The following is a 7,229-nucleotide window of genomic DNA, read 5'->3' as shown; positions in this document are numbered from 1 at the left end:
TTATACAAGCATGCCCAGATGTAGTTAATGTGGTTACAAGTGGTATATATATGTGTGTATAAATCCGTATAAACAGATAGGTTAATGTTTAAAATATGTATATAGAATACTAGTAATGATTAAATGGATGCAATAAAATGTATGTTCCTTTACAAACGATATCTCTAAGAGGAAAGTAAAAATGAATATAATGTGATGTAAAATTACTTAATTTGTAAATTCATTAATAAATAAATAAATACTAAAAAGTGTATATATATATATATATATATATATATATATATATATACAGTATATATATATATATATATATATATATATACCGTATTTGCCGGCGTATAAGACGACTGGGCGTACAAGACGACCCCCTACTTTTCCTGTTAAAATATAGGGTTTGAGCTATACTCGCCGTATAAGACTACCCCTCTTCCAACGCACACCAAATAAAAATGAAAAAACATCAGATTTGATTTCAATGTGGTATGGTATTCCAATGATGGGGGCTATTCCTCCCACTGAAACCAATGATGGGGCATGATTCCTCCCACTGATACCAATGATGAGGCACTACTCCTCCCACTGACACTAATGATGGGGCACGATTTCATCCACTGACACCAATGATGGGGCACTATTCCTCCCACTGATACCAATGATGGGGCACTATTCCTCCCACTGATACCAATGATGGGACACTATTCCTCCTACTGACACCAATGATGGTGCCCCATCATTAGTGTCAGTGTGTGAGGAATAGTGTCCCATCATTAGTGTCAGTGGGAGGAATAGTGCCCCATCATTAGTCAGTGGGAGGAATAGTGCCCCATCATTGGTGTCAGTGGGAAGAATCGTGCCCCATCATTGGTGTCAGTGGGAGGAATAGTGTCCCATCATTAGTGTCAGTGGGAGGAATAGTGCTCCATCATTAGTGTCAGTGGGAGGAATAGCACCCCATCATTGGTGTCAGTGGGAGGAATAGTGCCCCATCATTGGTATCAGTGGCAGGAATTGCGCCCCATCATTGGTATCAGTGGGAGGAATAGCGCCCCATCATTGTTATCAGTGGAAGGAATAGTGCCCCATCTGTGGTGTCAGTGGGGAGGAGGAATAGTGCTCCATGGTTGGTGTCAGTGGGGGAGGAATAGTGCCCCATCATTGGTGTCAGTGGGGAAAATAGTGCCCCATCATTGGTATCAGTGGGGAGAAAAGTGCCCCATCGTTGGTGTCAGTGGGGGAAGAATAGTGCCCCATCGTTGGTGTCAGTGGGGAGGAGGAATAGTGCCCCATCGTTGGTGTCAGTGGGGAGGAGGAATAGTGCCCCATCGTTGGTGTCAGTGGGGAGGAGGAATAGTGCCCCATCATTGGTGTCAGTGGGGGAGGAATAGTGCCCCATCATTGGTATCAGTGGGGAGAAAAGTGCCCCATCATTGGTGTCAGTGGGGAGGAGGAATAGTGCCCCATCATTGGTGTCAGCGGGGAGGAGGAATAGTGCCCCATCGTTGGTGTCAGTGGGGGAGGAACAGTGCCTCATCTTTGGTGTCAGTGTGGAGGAGGAATAGTGCCCCATCGTTAGTGTCAGTGGGGGAGAGGAGCGGCTGCTCCTTCTTTCAGTTCGGCCGCTTGATTTTCGCGGGGCCGTTCGGCTCCGCCTCCTCGCCGGTGATTGGTCGCCTGTGTGCCTTCCCAGTGCTGGCGCCCAATCACCGGTGAGGAGGCGGAGCCGAGCGGGCGGCGGGACCATCGAGCGGCCGAACTGAAAGAAGGAGCAGCCGCGCTTCCTGGACCTGATCGTCGTGGGACGGGGACCGGAGCCAGGTAAGGTACAGCAGCCCCTCTGCCCACCCCTGTACTTGGTGTCCGTTGGAGGAGGAGGGGGGGTGGCGCCGCCCCTCGAAAAAGTGCCGCCCTGACACTGGCTCGCCGTATACCGGCGTATAAGACGACCCCCGACTTTTCAAAAGATTTTCACGGGTTGAAAAGCCGTCTTATACGCCGGCAAATACGGTATATATATATATATATATATATATATAAAATAATATAATAATAGTATTTGCATGGATAAAACTATCAATTAAACAATGATATTATCACGTATGAAAAGGACTGTTAGAACAGAGAGTTTTTGGATTTTTACATTGGGCACTCTCTCTCCTAAAGGCTTAAATGATGATCCCCTCCTCCCATCCTGAGATGGCCCATCCCAGTAGGGACGGTCCGGTTCTAATTATAGAGTATATATGGGAGGGAGCACTCATTGTGCAGTCAAGCTCTGATGAAGAAGGGACGCCCTTCGAAACGCGTCAGCTGTACCCTGAGTGTCCACCCCTATGATGGGACTTGTGCAGGCTTTACTATTCAATAGTTCCTCTGAGGACTTACATGCTTGAAATACTTCATTGTTTGTGAGTATTATTCTGTATTCAATAAAATTTTGGTTTACTGCGGTAATGCGCAAAGTTGGTGCGCTTTTTGTTTGTTTTCGCTTCACAGTGTGTCCCGGAAGTGACATCACCGGAAATTATGTCTTAGAATCATGGCGGCTGGAGTGCAAGCATTTCCTGCATATCGATGTGCTCCACACAGCCATGCTGCACCCTGCTGGCCAGTATATGCTATTCACTGGATATCCTCCTCGTTCCTCCACTCCTTCACAGCCAGTGGAGTCATTTAGCAATGCCATATGACCTCGGTTTCAGTCATATAAGACTGAATGTCTGAATTATCAGACCAGCTCTGAGGAAGAGGAGACCACTCCTCGAAACGCGTCAGCCTTAAGAGAGTCCTCACGAGTTTGGGAGCTGATTCTATGTACTGGTCACTTTGTATCTGACACACTTTTGTTTCCACATTGTTTGTGAGAATATTTTACTTTGGATTAATAAAGCTATCACCCTAGGTAATGCACAAGGCTGGTGCGCCCCCTTTTTTCCTATGTTTTTACATTATGTCATTGCCTTGCAGAGAGTGTTTCTTGTTTTTATTTGTGATGTAGTTTACTACCGCTTTAAGTTATTTGGAAGTACAATTTGCTTTAAAGTGGAACAGACAAAGTTTACATTAGATTTGGATAGAGAGGTGAAGGGTAAAGTATATCTAAAACAAAAACTTTTTTTTCTTTTGGATAGAGTAGTGAAGGATAAAACTGTCAGCATTTTTTGTTTGCCATCTGTGTCCCATTATAGAGATTCCCCTTTGCTTGCTGTCCTGTAGACTTAACATCCATGTGGGGAAAATCCTCTGTTAGGCAGCTTTCATGGGAACAAGTTTCGCCTTTGGATTGTATTCCCTCTATTCCTCTTCTGGTGGCAACTCAATACTTTGGATTTATCCTTACTTTCATTCCCGGGTTTCAATGGTGATTAGGACAGTTAGTGAGGGTGGATCTACCTAGCAGGGACACAGATTTTTTTTTTAAGTCCGCAAACGTGCAAACTACAACGAAAAACCCGTAAGTGATCACAAAAAAGTGCAAGTGCGAACACCACACAAAAAGTGCACTTAGGGGTGTGCTTTGTCCTACCCCCGAAGGGGTTGGACCACTACCCTGATCCCCCGGGGCACGAAGCTCCTGACGGGGACAAGGTTCTCATTTGGTGGTCCTCCTGGCCAAAAGGCCTGGTGGACCACCGTTCCTTATGTCCAGCCGAAGCTGGACATCCAGTACTTGGTCAGGGGGCTCTCCCGGAGAGAAAACCCCCTAGGGATCAGGGTAGGAAGGAACCAAAAGGCCACACATCCTCCCCCTAGACTTCAGGGCAGGCCCGAGGACCCACACCCTCCATCATGTGAAGAAAACACACACATAAGTAAAAAGTGACAAACGTGGGAGTGAAAAAATAAATTAAATAAATAAATATATATATCTAAAAAAAATAATAAAGTGGTCGTGCCAAATTGTGCACTGACCAGGCCCTGAGGCCTGTAGCAAAAAAATTGCCCAGAACTTGGCCAAAAGGCCCGGTCCTAGAGGCGCAGTGCAAAAAGTGTTTAAACTCAGTGACCATGTGCTCTTTCGCAACGTGGGGTCCCACACCCAAGTGCTACTCAGAGCACCCCTGAGGCGACTACTCAGGGGGCACTGTGTTTGTGGACTCTCTGCCTTCCCAGCCCCTGGCCAGACAAGATAGATCCGTCCAAATCAGGAGGTACTGGGTCCTTCCAGTCTTCTCGGGGGAATTACTCCCAGGGCCCCAGCTTAACTCGTGGGCTCCCCGGTTTCTGTCCCCCCGGTACTAGCCTTCCAGACCCCCATCATACCAGTGAGGGTACTATACAACAGCCATCCCCGCAAAGCTAGAATGGCCGGGAGCACCCCCACTGGACACTGATAAGAACAGATACTACACTTGATCTTAGCCAAAAGGCCGAGAAGCGACCTAGCAGGGACACAGATAGCAATGAATAAACTGACATTAGTTCTGTCTAGATTAATTGTTGTCCATATCCCTGTTGGAGAGATTTTCCTAACTCCCTGTCCCAGTGATGGTGATCACTAGGCAAACGGGGGATAAACTAAAGTAAAACATGCAAACGTTCTAAACCATCTACAGTATGTTTTATAAAAAAAAAAAAAATTTAAAGTAGAGGCATCAGTTTTTTTGTTACACTAACCAGTTCCTGATTAGATGAAGTACATATAGCACTTTGACTCATCTTCCTGACTTCCCTAACCTGTTTCTGCATTTCTCTGGCCCTTGCTTGTCTGGGGCAAGTTCCCGGAGCTGAAGACAGGTGGTTGCTGGCAAAGCAGCCATCTTCTTGCTAGCTGTGGTGTGGGGCTGCCATATGTCGAGGTGGGGGGGCTTGTCCGACATTGCAGCTAGGTTTACAGGGCACGTCAGAATATGGGACAAATTACTGCATGGTAAAGTGAGAGGAGGAAGTGCCAACAATGGCTGGATCAAGGGAGCCTATGGATGATGTACCAGTTCCTGAAATTTACAGCCGTTGCATTTCCCTGAGCCAGAGCTGCAGAATAATGATGTGCCTGGACCGAAAGTAGGTAAGTACACAGATCAGATTAAGCAGGATAGGTGTGTGGGGGTCATTTTTAGGAATTTTATAATTCAGCTTTTCTTCCATTTCCACTTTTTCTCCTGTAGACAGAACTGGAAATGAAAGGAAATCTCTACAAAGTGAGTGGTAGGTCCTTTATAGTCAGCTATTACCGGGACAATCGTCAACAATTGGGCTTATTCTCATCATTACGTGTTGCATCTCAGAGCATGTCAGTGCATGTAGTTTGCATCAGCATGTGTTACAGCAATGGAAGTGGTGTCAATCAAGAGGACACACACAGCAATAAAAACATGATTAAATTACCTCATCATTCTATCCAAAACGAAAAAAAAGTTGGAATCATGTAAAATGGTTCCACTTCACATTTTTTTAAAGGCTAAGTTTACCTATTACAAAAAAAAAAATCATAAATGCACTTCTTTTGAAGTTAAAAATGTGCATTTAATATTTTTCTTACTCTGCAGCCTGTAAGGCATTACACTTGCGATAATGCTAGGCTCCTGCAGACACTTGGTACAGCTGTCTGCCTGTACCTCATATGGGCAGACAGTTACTGAATGGCAGGAAGAACTAATGAACTACACGGACGCTTACCAGCACCCTCATAGTTCATTGAGAATCACAAACAGTTGACTGCAGAGGCCCGCAGTAGATGTAGTTCGTTCACAAAACTCTGTGAATGAATGATGCGGTCGTTTGGGCAGAGCCCTGCACAGCCACACGCTTTTTTAATTTTGACAGTGGGTGCAGGTCGAAGATCCCCCACCTGCTGTCACAGTGAGGGGGGAATCGGGGGGGAGAGGAGGCAGGAGCTGGAACATGTCACATGTCACATGTTCCACCCTAAATATGGGTGGAACATGTAACATGTTCCAAAGGTGAACTTATCCTTTAAGTGAACTTCACAAAAGCAGCAAAACTTAGTGGGGCAGTTTACAAATAATTGCTTATTGTTTTTGACTATTTACAATTACAGTATTTTTTTGTAAGTGGAAAGTTACCCTTGTGAAACTCATTTTGGGAATTTTCTTCCTCACTTGTAGTAATGAACAATAAGGAGATTATAGAATAAATGCCATTAATATTCCTGGCTATGTTCCCTTTCAGAGAGACAGGGTAAATAGGAAAGGTGGTGGTGTCTGTCTCTATGTGAGAAGTGATCTCAGAGCGAATGTGAAAGACCCTAGTTGATGGAGAGTGTAATGAGGCTGAAGCATTATGGGTGGAACAGCACATGGGGGTGCGTACTACAAAGGTAATCATTAGAGTTTGTTATAGGCCTACCGGTGTTAATAAGGCGGTGGAGACTCAGCTCCTTGTACAGATCAAAAGGGCTGCAAGGGCTGGGACAGTGACAATAATGGGGGATTTTAACTATCCGGAAATTGACTGGAGTAATGGTACTGCAGGAACTGTTAAAGAGCAAAAATGTTTAAACCTACTACAGGACAATTTTATGGTACAGTTCATAGAAGCCCCAACTAGGAATGATGCTCTGCTGGACCTGGTAGTCTCAAACCATGCAGAGCTTATTACGAATGTCTATATAAAAGAACACCTGGGTAGCAGTGACCATAACATGATTTCATTTATTGTTAGCTGTAAACAGCAAGCACATACGGGAAAAATAAAAACACTCAATTTTAAGAGAGCTAATTTTCCAAGGCTGAGAGCTGCCCTCCAAGACTTAGACTGGGAGGGAATATTGGCATCAATGAACACAACACAGAAATGCGAGTTCTGCAAAAAGACTGTATGTGAACACACTGAAAAATACATTCCAGTGGGCAACAAGTAAGGCAAAAAATCAAACCTATGTGGTTTATGGACAAAGTAAAAAAAAAGCTATAGATAATAAGAAAAGAGCTTTTATTAAATATAAAAATGAAGGAATGCTATCATCGTTTAAACATTACAAAGAATATAACAGAATATGCAAAAAGGAAATAAAGTCCGCAAAAATTTAAAACAAATAACAGATTGCAAAAGATAGCAGGACCAACCCCAAAAAATTCTTCAAATATATTAATAGTAAAAAGGTCCGGTCCAAGCATGTAGGCCCTTTACAAAATAATCTAGAGTGGGTGACTGGGGACAAAGAGAAGGCAAATTTATTAAATATCTTCTTCAGCTCTGTGTATACAAAGGAGCATGGGGGAGCTCTTGTCCATAATGGGCATGGTATTGGTACTGCTCCAGATGATCCA

At 44.3% G+C, this 7,229-nt stretch overlaps 1 pseudogene; it reads right to left on the bottom strand.

Annotated features, from left to right (window-relative positions):
• Positions 1-4,205: 4,205 nt before the first annotated feature.
• LOC149436978 (U2 spliceosomal RNA) lies at positions 4,206-4,379 on the bottom strand (annotated as a pseudogene).
• Between the last annotated feature and the right edge of the window lie 2,850 nt (positions 4,380-7,229).

Source organism: Staurois parvus, unplaced genomic scaffold (genome assembly GCF_062004578.1).
Source record: "Staurois parvus isolate SC_StPar_1 unplaced genomic scaffold, SC_StPar_1.0 ptg001328l, whole genome shotgun sequence".
NCBI classification, from domain to species: domain Eukaryota; kingdom Metazoa; phylum Chordata; class Amphibia; order Anura; family Ranidae; genus Staurois; species Staurois parvus.
This window is presented reverse-complemented; position numbering and strand designations above follow the sequence as displayed.